Here is a 13,890-nt window from a genome sequence, read left to right on the forward strand (position 1 = left end):
TCTCCATTACCGCAAAGCTAAAGGGCAGACGTCTGAGTCACAGGTCGTATTTCTCCCTCCCACCCCGTCTCTTACTCTTATGAGGCCAATTACACTATTTCTGAGGTTAGAGGAGTGGGTGGGCACAGTGGCGTAACTAGGAGCTCATGGGCCCCAGTGCAAAAAAAAAAAGTTGGGGCACCCTCAACAAATTTATATTATATTATATGTCTAGTAACGTTAAGCAGGTTACACAGATTCCCAAAATCCCTTGCTGTGCACTCACTGTATATTTTGATCTGAATTCTAAGCTGAATGTCACACACATATCGCCGCTACAATATCGTAATATAATAATAACGACCTGGCAGTGCAGCCAATGGGGGCAGTGCGGTAGGGGTTGAGTTCATGTTGTGGAGGGCCCCCCCAGCCATGGGCCCCAGTGCAAATGCCCCCCCCTGACATTGTGGTGGTGTGTTAGTGTGTGTTGTGCTGGTATGAGTGGATCAGACACAGCAGCGCTGATGGAGTTTTTAAACACCTCACTGTCACTGCTGGACTGAGAATAGTCCACCAACCAAAAATATCCAGCCAGCAGCGCCCCATGGGCAGCGTCCTGTGACCACTGATAAAGGTCTAGAAGATGACCAACTCAAACAGCAGCGATGAGCGATCATCTTTGACTTTACATCTACAAGATGGACCAACTAGGTAGGAGTGTCTAATAGAATGGACAGTGAGTGGACACGGTATTTAAAAACTCCAGCAGCGCTGCTGTGTCTGATCCACTCATACCAGCATAACTCGCACTAACACACCACCACCATGTCAGTGTCACTGCAGTGCTGAGAATGATCCACCACCCAAATAATACCTGCTCTGTGGTGGTCCTGTGGGGGTCCTGACCATTGAAGAACAGGATGAAAGCAGGCTAAAAAAGTATGCAGAGAAACAGATGGACAACAGTCAGTAATTGTAGAACTAATTGTAGAAAGTGCTCCTATATGGTAAGTGGAGCTGATAAAATGGACAGTGAGTGTACAAACAAGAAGGTGACACACATAGAACAGCGTATGCGGACTACAAAAGCCGAATCCCAGACATTTTTGGTCATTTAGAAATTCCATCCGGACGCATTTTATAGGTCAAAAAACAAGTGGACATGTCCAGGAAAACACCCTAATAAAGACCACACCTGAGACAACAGGTAGCTGAGCTGTACTGTCATCTGTTGAAGAAGATGAGCAGGTCAAAGGGAGCACGTCTCATACAGTGCTATATCTGTGGGTAAAATAGCTTCAGTCCCTACATTAAGGGTCATCAGGGGGCAGCGTGACTAATGCGTTAAACCCAATCGTGCCTGAGCTGCGATTAACATTATAATGTTTATATGTGCAGAAGCAATAGATCAGTCAGCATTTGAATACATCTGTTGAAAATATTTATTGAAAGTGCCCTGAAGTGCCATGTTAGTATTGCAACAAATGGACTGTGCGCCGCTAATTTTAAACCCCCACCCGCCCCGGCGATCATTTGACAAGCCAGGCCGACGTTTGCAAAATATATCTGTCATCGTAGCAGGTCATTTTGTAAAAAGCAGTCATTTGGAAATGTATATAGGCTTGAGGAGAGATGTCGGTAACAAGGTCACATCTGTTTTTTCTTTCCAGACCAATCTGTAGCACACGCCAGCGACCATGCCGTGTGTAAAACGGTCCTGGAGGGAGTGAGCATACCTTTTTAATAAAGCTTCAAACAGAGCTTTTCAAGCAAGAGGTTTTGTTGGAACGCTGTATCAGTCGTGAGATGAGAAGCACAACACGAACACGGACGAGATGGTCAGTTATGGAGCTCACATTTTAGTTCTATACTACAAAGCCCAAATCTGTTAAATGTGGGCCAACAGTTTGGGGAAGACCCTTTTTTGTTTTAGCATGACTGTGTTCTTGTGTACAAGGTAAAGTCCTAAAAGTCATAGTTTAGCAAGGTTGGTGTGGAGAAACTCCAGTGGCCTAGGTTAATGTCAAACACAGTCATGGCCAATTCGGTATCTTCAATTCACCTCACGTGTCTTTGAACTGTGGGAGGAAACACCGGGAGAACACAAACTCCACACATAAAAGACCCAGCCTGTTCCACCTGGGAATTGAACCTTCTTGCTGTGAGACGACAGTGCTACCCATCAAGCCAATGTGCCATTCTGGCCTGCACATAGCCCTGTCCTCAATTTCCATAAACTGCTGACCACTGCTTAATTCTGTTCAGGGTCGTGGTGGGTACAATTCACAATTCACAACACACACACCCACACACCCTCATACCTAGGGGGACCTAAGAATTTTCAATTAATGATTGCATGTCTTTGGACTCGGCGGCACGGTGGCTTAGTGGGTAGAACTGTCGTCTCACAGCAAGAAGGTCCTGGGTTTGATCCCCAGGCGGGGCGGTCCGGGTCCTTTCTGTGCGGAGTTTGCATGTTCTCCCTGTGTCTGTGTGGGTTTCCTCCGGGAGCTCCGGTTTCCTCCCACAGTCCAAAAAACATGCGGTCAGGTTAATTGGAGACACTGAATTGCCCTATAGTTGAATGGGTGTGTGTATGTGTGTGTGTTAGTGTGTCTGCCCTGCAATGGACTGGTGCCCCGTCCAGGGTGTTACTGTGTGCCTTGCGCCCATTGAAAAGCTGGGATAGGCTCCAGCAACCCAACGGACCCTAATTGGATAATTTAATTGAATTTAAGTGAATAGCCACACACCTTACTTGTATGTCTTTGGACTGGGGGAGGAAACCAGAGCTCCTGGAGGAAACCCACAGAGAACATGCAAACTCCATACAGAAAGGACCCAGACCGCTCCAGCTGGGAATCGAACCCAGGACCTTCTTGCTGCAAGATCACAGTTCTACATATCAGACCACCGTGTCACCCAAAAGCAGTAATAAAACTGTTTGTTTTATTACCGTTTTATCTGATTCAGGGACACAGTGGGTACAATCCACTGGGTGAAAGGTCCATCACAGGGCAAACACACACTCATACCTAGTGGGACCTTAGAATCTTTAGTTAACTTGACTGTATGTATTTGGACTGTGGGAGGAAACCAGAACTCCTGAAGGAAACTGAGCAGACACGGGGAGAACATGCGAACTCTAAACAGAAAGGACCCAGACCGCTTCACCTGGGAATCGAACCAGATTTTCCTGCTATGAGGTGACAGTGCTACCCACCGAGCCAACATGCCACCCAGTAATAAAACAATACACAGTAAGTATAGTCCCTATGCAACAATACAAATGTTTGATTTTAAAAGCAATTCCTGAAGGATAAGTGAACTAGGTTTAGTCAGGGTTCAGTTCTGCGATTTTGACTTTTCAAATGAAAACAATGACATAACGTAGAATCCAGCGCACCTGCATGTAATATTCCAGAACCTTTTCATAAAAGCTCTCATTTTTATGTTTTCCTTTCCTATAAAAACATTTTACTGCATTTCGGGATGATCTCAATTTAGTTCAATGTGTGTGTTACCCCCAACTGTACAGCTTTTAAAAGCAGCCAGAGCTAGAAACTGTCCGCCTCTTGTTTCTAGTAATACTGCCGGTCACGTACACAAACCATAGCTCTGTGTTAAAGCGCTATATTAGACTCGGGAGTCCTCCTCTAATAAGTATGCGTGTGTGTGCGAAAGTTATGAAGTTGCTCGTGAAGCTGGGACATAAACTTTAAACGCCTTTTGGCACGACTGCAGCGGAAAATGTGTAGTTTCCAGATTTATGACCGGTTCCCTTTGACTTGTAATCACGGCTATAATCTCACTTTGGATCTAGAAAGGTGCCGGTGACAAAATAAGCCTTTTAGAAGGCGTCAGTTAATGTTGCGGAAGACAAATTATGTATGTAAAAATACAGCACATTAAGATGGAAATAAAATGACCCTATTAGACAGAAATAAAAGGTTAAGTATCTCTTCACACACAAGTGCGTTTGTAGCCAGACGTGATTTTTGCATCCAAGTCTGCAATAAATGAATACGGTGTAGTACAGTACTCCCAAATCAATTCCATGTGAACAAATTAATGCATTTCAATACATTTTAATCGAGCTATTAATGCATACCAGGGACAAATCAGAAAGTTGAGGGTTCAAATCACGGCTCTGCCATGCTGCCAATGTTGGGCCTTTGTGCAAGCCACTTAACCCTCTCTGCTCCTGGGGTGCCGTACAATGGCTGACACTGAGAACTGAGCAAGCAAGATGGGATATGTGAATAAATGGCATAATTCATGTGCATCAGTTATATGACAGTACATGACGTGTAATGAAAAACATTTATAGATATAAATATATATATATATATAAATGTGTGTGTGTGTGTGTTTTGTTTATGTATTTTCTCCTTTTTCTCCCTTTTTTAGCTCATCCAATTGCCCCATTGCATCATGGTTCCTTTCCACCAATGCCGATCCCTGCTCTGACCGAGGAGATCGAAACGAACCCACGCCCCCTCCGACATGTGGGCAGCAAGCCGTATGCATCTTATAACCCACACATTGACGAGTGTTGTGCCACCTAGCGTTGTGTACGGAGAGACACACCCTAAGAGCACTCTTTCCTCATCTCTGTGTAGGCGCCTCTAATCAGCCAGCAGAGGTCGTAATTGCACTAGTCTGACAGAGAGAGACCCATATCCAGCTTAATCCCGCCCATATGAACAACAGGCCAATCGTTGTTCATGTGGCCGCTCAGCCTCACCCGGCAAGGCAGAGCTGAGATTCAATACGATGTATTCGAGATCCCAGCTCAGATGATATTATTATCAATTAAACAGATGATATTATTATCAATATTTATTGACCATGTACCTAATGTAACATGGACATTTGGCACACTAATATATTCATTCATTCATTCGTTCGTTGTCGGTTTACCACCACTTCATCCTATTCAGGGTCACGCTGGGTCCGATTCACTTGGTTAAAGGCAGGAAATACCCTGGACGGGTCCCCTGTCCAATAGAGGACACACACTCCTAGTGGGACTTTGAGTATTTCCATTTAGTATTTCCACAGTGGGAGGAAACCAGAGCACCTGAAAGAAACCCACACAGACACAGGGAGAACATGTAAATTCCACACAGAAAGGACCGAGACCATTTAACCTGGGAATCAAACCCAGGACTTAACCCACCGTGCCACCGTGCCTTCAATTCTTTGCAAATTCACACCCCATGTCCATGAAGACATGCGTCGCCGAGTTTGGTGTAAAGGAAACCCAGAGGCCTGCAAGTGTGCAGGCCTCTGGGGTTCCTGTACACCAAACTCGGCAACGCATGTCTTCATGGACCTCGCTTTAATCATGCTGGAACAGAAAAGGGCCGTTGCCAAACTGCTGACACAAAACTGGAAGCAAGTAATTGGATATAAGTGATTTTTAATGGATGTGGCTGACACAGGAACTTAATTATTAGGAGGGGTCTCGTGAAGATCTGGCACACCCATGTGTTCACTGGGCCGCATACTGATACATATCAGAGCTTTAACATTATTTACACTATTTCTGTTAAGCAGATCCAGTAAACCTTTTCAGCCAAGTCATGTCATTTTAATCAAAGTACAGCAATCCATTAGAGGGCTTCAGCCATGCCCCTCCTCACACATAGCCTATCATGTCTGTGTAGACGCCTGGCCAGACGGTGGTGGGCTAGCATACTCAAGCCCTAATGTATCTGCTAAGAAATTAAGTTGCCGTTTATTTATTTAATGAAAGTAAAGTCTTAGTTCCACCATTGCCCTCAATTATGTGATCGGATTAAGCGTAGACTCTTCATCTGGGGTTTAACACAGCATTTAGAACCATCTCTCAGTGCCCGAATGTGTTTTAATATGTGAACGGGTCACTAGAAGAAAGCCCTGGTAATACGTTCCATCTGCTTAACATAATTAAAGCATTTACAGCAGCTTAAGAGCGAATATAAGATAGTACTCATTTAATCAATGGGTTAAATGTTTCCAGAGCTGATGGTATTCCTCGGTCCGTGGTCCTCTGCTTGCAGATTTGTCTACGAACAGTTATCCTCTTTGTTTCTACTTGTTGCTGACTTGGGCTCTGGGGATCTTTGTTATTTGCACCCCCTAACGAGCCCAAGTGGTACTACAAGCAAAGCTTGCACTACATAAACGTTTGGTTTGATGCAGAGTCTCCGATTACTGAAATGGGTGGCACAGTGATACAGTTTTCCTCTGGGTCAGGGTGTGTGGTGCTACCGATTAGGTCTGTCTGAAAACCAAAAAAAGTTGGGACTGGGCCAATTTAAGGCTAGTAATGAAGTGAAAAAATGAAATAATGATGCGATTGTAAACAGGTGATGTCAACAGGTGATTGTAATCATGGTTTGGTACTAAAGCAGCATCCAGGAAAGGCTGAGTCTTTAATGAGCAAAGATGATCAGAGGATCTCCAGTTTATCAACAAATGCAGAAGAAAATGATTGAAATGTTTAAAAACAATGTACCAAAGAAAGATTGGAAGGGATTTGCACATCTCTCCCTCTACAGTGCATAATATCATTAAACGATTCAAGGAATCGGGGGAATTTCAGTGCATAAAGGCCAAGAGCGCAAGCTTAAGCTAAAGGCCTGTGATCTTCGATCCCTCAGATGGCACTGCATCAAGAACCGCCACTCAACAATAGCTGATATAACCACATGGGTGAGGGATTACTTTGGCAAACCTTTGTCAAGCACTACAATACAATACAGAGTTACATGCACAAATGCCACTTAAAACTTTACTGTGCAAAAAAGAAGCCTTATGTTAACCATGTCCAGAAGCTGCGTCGACTTCTCTGAGCTTTGAGGCATCTAGGATGGACCATCACACAGTGGAAATGTGTATTGTGGTCAGATGAATCAGCATTCTAGCTTTTTTGGAAAAAACGGACGCTGTGTGCACCGGACCAAAGACGAAAAGGTCCATCCACACTTATCAGCAAGTCCAAAAGCCAGGGTCTGTCATGGTATGGGGCTGTGTCAGTGCCCTTGGCAAAGGTGATTTACACTTCTGTGATGGCAGCATTAATGCAGAAAAGTACACATGCTGCCTTCAAGACATCATCTTTTCCAGGGACGTCCATGCATTTTTCAACAAGACAATGCAAAACCACATGCTGCACACATTACAAAGGCATGACTGCGGAAGAAGAGGGTACAGGTACTGGACTGAACTGGCCTGCCTGCAGTCCTGACCTGTCCCCAATAGAGAATGTGTGGAGAATTTTGAAACAAAAACTGCGACAATGATGACCCCGTACTGTTGCACATCTTAAGACGTGTTTGCAGGAAGAATGGGACAAAATAAAAGCTGAAACACTAAATCACTTGGTCTCCTCGGTGCCAAAACATCTTTTAAGTGTGGTGAGAAGGGATGGCAACATTACAAAGTGGTAACTGCTTTACTGTCCCAACATTTTTTGGAATGTGTTGCAGGCCTGAAATGCAGGAATGGATGTTTATTAGTAAATTAAATGAAGTTGAGCAGACAAAACATGAAATATCTCAGGTTCATCCTGTCTGCAATTAAATAAAAGTCAAAGTAAATGTTAGAACTGGGGCAGGCAGTACGAGCTGCAGATTTGTCGGTGGGTTTCTGCCAATTTTTTGGTAAATTTTGTCTTGTATTATGCCAATCAGACAGCACTTAAATGTGCTGAATAGTCAAGTACGGACCCTGGAAATGTATTTTGGCTCAAAATGTAACCACTTATTTTTGATATTTAAGTCCTTTGGAAAGCTATGCAAAAACATTCTTTTCTGACAGCGAACAACAACAAAATGTTTGGACACTTTCCCACGGTTTTGTGCGTCTAGCTTCGCTACAATATGATCTAATTAGCTTGAGGTGGAATTGTTCAGGGTCGTATGTAATTCATCTGTCCTTGTGATGTCACAGCCATGCGGGATAGATTTAAAAGAGTTTAGTTTCTTTTTATGGACGGTATGAATTTGGGCTCAAATTTTAGTTTTTAAGTGTGTCTGGAGTGATTATTTTAAACTCTTCGCTTAGCGGTTAGGGTACTGGACTAGTAATCAGAAGATTGCTGCTTTAAGCCCCAATGATGCCAAGTTCCCACTGTTGAGCCCCTGAAAAAGTCCCTTAATCTTAATTGTTGCAGTCACAATTCCAAGTGGATTTGGATTAAAAGTGTCTACTTAAGAGTTGAGGGACGAATGAACGAAGCCAAATACAGGAACATCCTTGAAGATAACCTCCTCCAGAGCACACGTGTGTTATCTTCAAGGTTATCTTCAAGGAAGTTCCTGTATTTGGCTTCATTGGACGGATCCAACATGACAGTATCCCAAAAACAGGCGGCTAGTTTACAGACACTCATCATCCAACCTGAAAGATCTGAGAGAACCTTATACTGCGATATACACCGATCAGCCATAACATTAAAACCACCTCCTTGTTTCTACACTCACTGTCCATTTTATCAGCTCCACTTACCATATAGAAGCACTTTGTAGGTCTACAATTACTGACTGTAGTCCATCTTTTTCTCTGCATACTTTTTTAACCTCCTTTTACTCTGTTCTTAAACGGTCAGGACCCCCACAGGACCATCACAGAGCAGGTATTATTTGGGTGGTGGATCATTCTCAGCACTGCAGTGACACTGACATGGTGGTGGTGTGTTAGTGTGTGTTGTGCTGGTATGAGTGGATAAGACACAGCAATGCTGATGGAGTTTTTAAACACCTCACTGTCATTGCTGGACTGAAAATAGTCCACCAACCAAAAATATCCAGTCAACAGCGCCCCGTGGGCAGCGTCCTGTGACCACTGATGGAGGTCTAGAAGATGACCAACTCAAACAGCACCAATAGATGAGGGATCGTCTCTGACTTTACATCTACAAGGTGGACCAACTAGGTAGGAGTGTCTAATAGACCAACTAGGTAGGAGTGTCTAATAGAGTGGACAGTGAGTGGACACGGTATTTAAAAACTCCAGCAGCGCTGCTGTGTCTGATCCACTCATACCAGCACAACACACACTAACACACCACCACCATGTCAGTGTCACTGCAGTGCTGAGAATGATCCACCACCTAAATAATACCTGCTCTGTGGTGGTCCTTACCTTTAAAGAACAGGGTGAAAACAGGCTAAGAAGGCATGTAGAGAAACAAATGGACTACAGTCAGTAATTGTAGAACTACAAAGTGCTTCTATATAGCGAGTGGAGCTGATAAAATGGACAGTAAGTGTAGAAACAAGGAGGTGTTTTTTTCAGTGTATTCTGCTACCCTGAGTTATGACTCTGTGTCAATCTAATTACCATTTAATTACACAGATTACATTAGCTAACCTTACAAAGCCAAAGGCTGAATAAAATTAGATCAGATAATTGGAATAGTAAGCCTACTGCCCGTCCATATGCACAGAATATTGTGCTCTGTGTGTTTCAGCTACAGTATATTAACATCACATATGGACAGTTCCCAATTCGATTGATAAATGATTCAGGGGGGTGACGAAGTGAGCAGAGCAGATGGACTACAGTCAGGAAAAGTATTAAATGCAACTATAAACATAGTAAATGCATAATTCACGATTCATTAATTTTTAAGATTTTTATTGTGTAATTGTGTATTCTTGCTTCAGTTTTAAGCCTGTAATGAACCATCAAACTTCTTCTGCCCATTTAATTTGTTAATTACTTCTAAATTAAGCTGTCAAACATCGACTTGTTGTTTTCCTGTTCTCAAAAATCTATTATCTATTTATTTTGCCAAGAACCTGACATGAAAGGTGTTTCCTACGATGCCTGAGAAGACACAGGAGCATCCTGTGTCCGCCATTTTTGAATTACAGCCTAGCGGAGGAGGCTGTGATGTAGGAAATGGACCGACAAGGCTTTTACGGAGGAAAATGGGGCCCATTAATGTAAATGAAAGACCATCTCGGCCTGTAACACAAACCCGGAGCGGGACTCTGTGTTTCCACTGCCCGCTGTGAGAGCAATTATGGTGGGATACACAAATGTAGCGTAATGGATAAAACTAATCGGTGCCCTCTAATTCTCAGAGAGTAATCCATTTGTGTCCGCTCGGAAAAGTCTGCAAAAAGTGGAGAACATTCTCCGCTAACTCAAGCCTGCATAATAACGTTATTAAAAGTAATGAATGTTAACCTTTGTGTTTTTTGTGTGTAATGGTGATGGAGACTATACATGCTGAATATTTTTATATATATATATATATATATATATATATATATATATATATATATACAGTGTATCACAAAAGTGAGTACACCCCTCACATTTCTGCAGATATTTAAGTATATCTTTTCATGGGACAACACTGACAAAATGACACTTTGACACAATGAAAAGTAGTCTGTGTGCAGCTTATATAACAGTGTAAATTTATTCTTCCCTCAAAATAACTCAATATACAGCCATTAATGTCTAAACCACCGGCAACAAAAGTGAGTACACCCCTTAGTGAAAGTTCCTGAAGTGTCAATATTTTGTGTGGCCACCATTATTTCCCAGAACTGCCTTAACTCTCCTGGGCATGGAGTTTACCAGAGCTTCACAGGTTGCCACTGGAATGCTTTTCCACTCCTCCATGACGACATCACGGAGCTGGCGGATATTCGAGACTTTGCGCTCCTCCACCTTCCGCTTGAGGATGCCCCAAAGATGTTCTATTGGGTTTAGGTCTGGAGACATGCTTGGCCAGTCCATCACCTTTACCCTCAGCCTCTTCAGTAAAGCAGTGGTCGTCTTAGAGGTGTGTTTGGGGTCATTATCATGCTGGAACACTGCCCTGCGACCCAGTTTCCGGAGGGAGGGGATCATGCTCTGCTTCAGTATTTCACAGTACATATTGGAGTTCATGTGTCCCTCAATGAAATGTAACTCCCCAACACCTGCTGCACTCATGCAGCCCCAGACCATGGCATTCCCACCACCATGCTTGACTGTAGGCATGACGCACTTATCTTTGTACTCCTCACCTGATTGCCGCCACACATGCTTGAGACCATCTGAACCAAACAAATTAATCTTGGTCTCATCAGACCATAGGACATGGTTCCAGTAATCCATGTCCTTTGTTGACATGTCTTCAGCAAACTGTTTGCAGGCTTTCTTGTGTAGAGACTTCAGAAGAGGCTTCCTTCTGGGGTGACAGCCATGGAGACCAATTTGATGTAGTGTGCGGCGTATGGTCTGAGCACTGACAGGCTGACCCCCCACCTTTTCAATCTCTGCAGCAATGCTGACAGCACTCCTGCACCTATCTTTCAAAGACAGCAGTTGGATGTGACGCTGAGCACGTGCACTCAGCTTCTTTGGACGACCAACGCGAGGTCTGTTCTGAGTGGACCCTGCTCTTTTAAAACGCTGGATGATCTTGGCCACTGTGCTGCAGCTCAGTTTCAGGGTGTTGGCAATCTTCTTGTAGCCTTGGCCATCTTCATGTAGCGCAACAATTCGTCTTTTAAGATCCTCAGAGAGTTCTTTGCCATGAGGTGCCATGTTGGAACTTTCAGTGACCAGTATGAGAGAGTGTGAGAGCTGTACTACTAAATTGAACACACCTGCTCCCTATGCACACCTGAGACCTAGTAACACTAACAAATCACATGACATTTTGGAGGGAAAATGACAAGCAGTGCTCAATTTGGACATTTAGGGGTGTAGTCTCTTAGGGGTGTACTCACTTTTGTTGCCGGTGGTTTAGACATTAATGGCTGTATATTGAGTTATTTTGAGGGAAGAGTAAATTTACACTGTTATATAAGCTGCACACAGACTACTTTTCATTGTGTCAAAGTGTCATTTTGTCAGTGTTGTCCCATGAAAAGATATACTTAAATATTTGCAGAAATGTGAGGGGTGTACTCACTTTTGTGATACACTGTATATATATATATATATATATATATATATATATATATATATATATATATACTGTATATATATATCTCCTTTTTCTCCCTTTTAGCATGTCCAATTGCCCGATTGCATCACACTTCCTCTCCACCAATGCCGATCCCTGCTCTGATTGAGGAGAACAAAGCTAACCCACTCCCCCTCCGACACATGGGCAGCATGCCTTATGCATTTTATCACCTGCACTTTGACGAGTGCAGTGCAGCTCAGCGTTGTCTCTGTGCAGGCACCATCAATTAGCCAGCAGAGGTCGTAATTGCACCAGTCATGGGAGAGAGACCTCATCCGGCCTACTCCCACCCAAATCTGAGCAACAGGCCAATCGTTGTTCATGTGGCCGCTCAGCCTTAGCCGGTAGGCAGAGCTGAGATTCGATACGATGTATTCGAGGTCCCAGCTCTGGTTCCAGCGTGTGTTTTTACCGCTGCGCCACCTGAGCGGCACATGCTGAATATTTTTTGTGTTGGATATGTACACTTGAGGACAAAATTATTAGCCCCCCTATGAAAAATTCATTGTTTTAAATGTATTTCCCAAGTACTGGTAAATAGAGCAAATAACTTTTAACACAGCTTTTTCAAACATCCCAGTTTTATTTTGAATGATTACATAATTTTACTTTGCCCACAGAAATGAAATTATTTCACAAAATCAAAAACTACCATGGTCAAAATTATTAGCCTCCCTGATGCTAATAGTCAATTGTGTATCCTTTTTGCTGGATAACAGCCTGCAGTCGTTTACTGTAGTTTTTAACAAGTCTCTGACACATCTCCTGAGGAATCCCAGCCCATTCTTCTTTGGCAAATCTCTCAAGCTCCTCCAGATTTGATGGCCTTCTGGCATGAATCTTCTTCTTCAGTTCACCCCACAGATTTTCAATGGGATTCAAGTCAGGGCTTTGTGCAGGCCAGTCAATAACATTCACTTTGGTCTTCTGGAGGTAGTTCTTCACCAGGCGCGATGTATGTTTTGGGTCATTGTCATGTTGGAAGAGAAAGCGACGACCCAGACCAAGTTTTGCTGCTGACTGCTTAAGGTTTTCTTTCAAAATCTTCATATATCCTTCTTTCCTCATGATTCCTTACACCTTGACAAGATTCCCAGGTCCAGATGCACTGAAGCATCCCCACAGCATAATACTCCCACCACCGTGTTTCACTGTGGGGACGGTGTTCTTTTGGTGATAAGCCTCCCCCTTTTTCCTCCAAATATAAGCAATGTCTCCAGGGCTGGGGGGGGGCTGAGGGGGGCATTGCCCCCCCAAATTGTGTCTTTGCCCCCCCAAGCACAATGCAAGCAACGGCTATTTTTAAAATTATCTCTGAACCAATCACAAAAATGCATTTTGTTTTACAGTGTGAAGATATTTCCTTGCTTATTCCTGATTGGCTCTTTGAGTCATATAAAAATCGGCAGACTGCCCCAAACAGTTCAGTTCGGCAGTATATGTTCTGTTAGTGTGAGCGAGAGGCAGGTATACTGGTAAACACTTTTTTTTTACAGAATTAGTATTCTTTTGTTTTCTTTATATTTTAATTTCCCAATAATATAAATATTCTCACTCATTCCTATTTCCACGTTTGAATATTCTCAGTCTGTGTGTAGGTACATTTGTCAGCTTTGACTTAAATTTGTATTAAAGCCTTTCAAGAAATAGAGTTGTTCTATTAGTAATGGCAATTTAATTAAGGGGGCGTATTAAAATGAAATACAATTAGATAATCTTTTTTCTCCATTTACATAATCAACATGTATTTTTTAAATCATTGGGTTTTAAGTTTAAGTTCGAAAACATGCATTTTTATTTCTTTACCTCATACATCACTTTAAGCCAGTATCAATAGCTTGGCTGTCATCATTCATGCACAAATCAAGCCTTGAATATATTTCTGGCTTCAAAAACATGACTATCAACATGCCCCCTCATTAGGTTTTACTGCCCCCCCC

Source organism: Trichomycterus rosablanca, chromosome 17 (genome assembly GCF_030014385.1).
Source record: "Trichomycterus rosablanca isolate fTriRos1 chromosome 17, fTriRos1.hap1, whole genome shotgun sequence".
Lineage (NCBI taxonomy): Eukaryota > Metazoa > Chordata > Actinopteri > Siluriformes > Trichomycteridae > Trichomycterus > Trichomycterus rosablanca.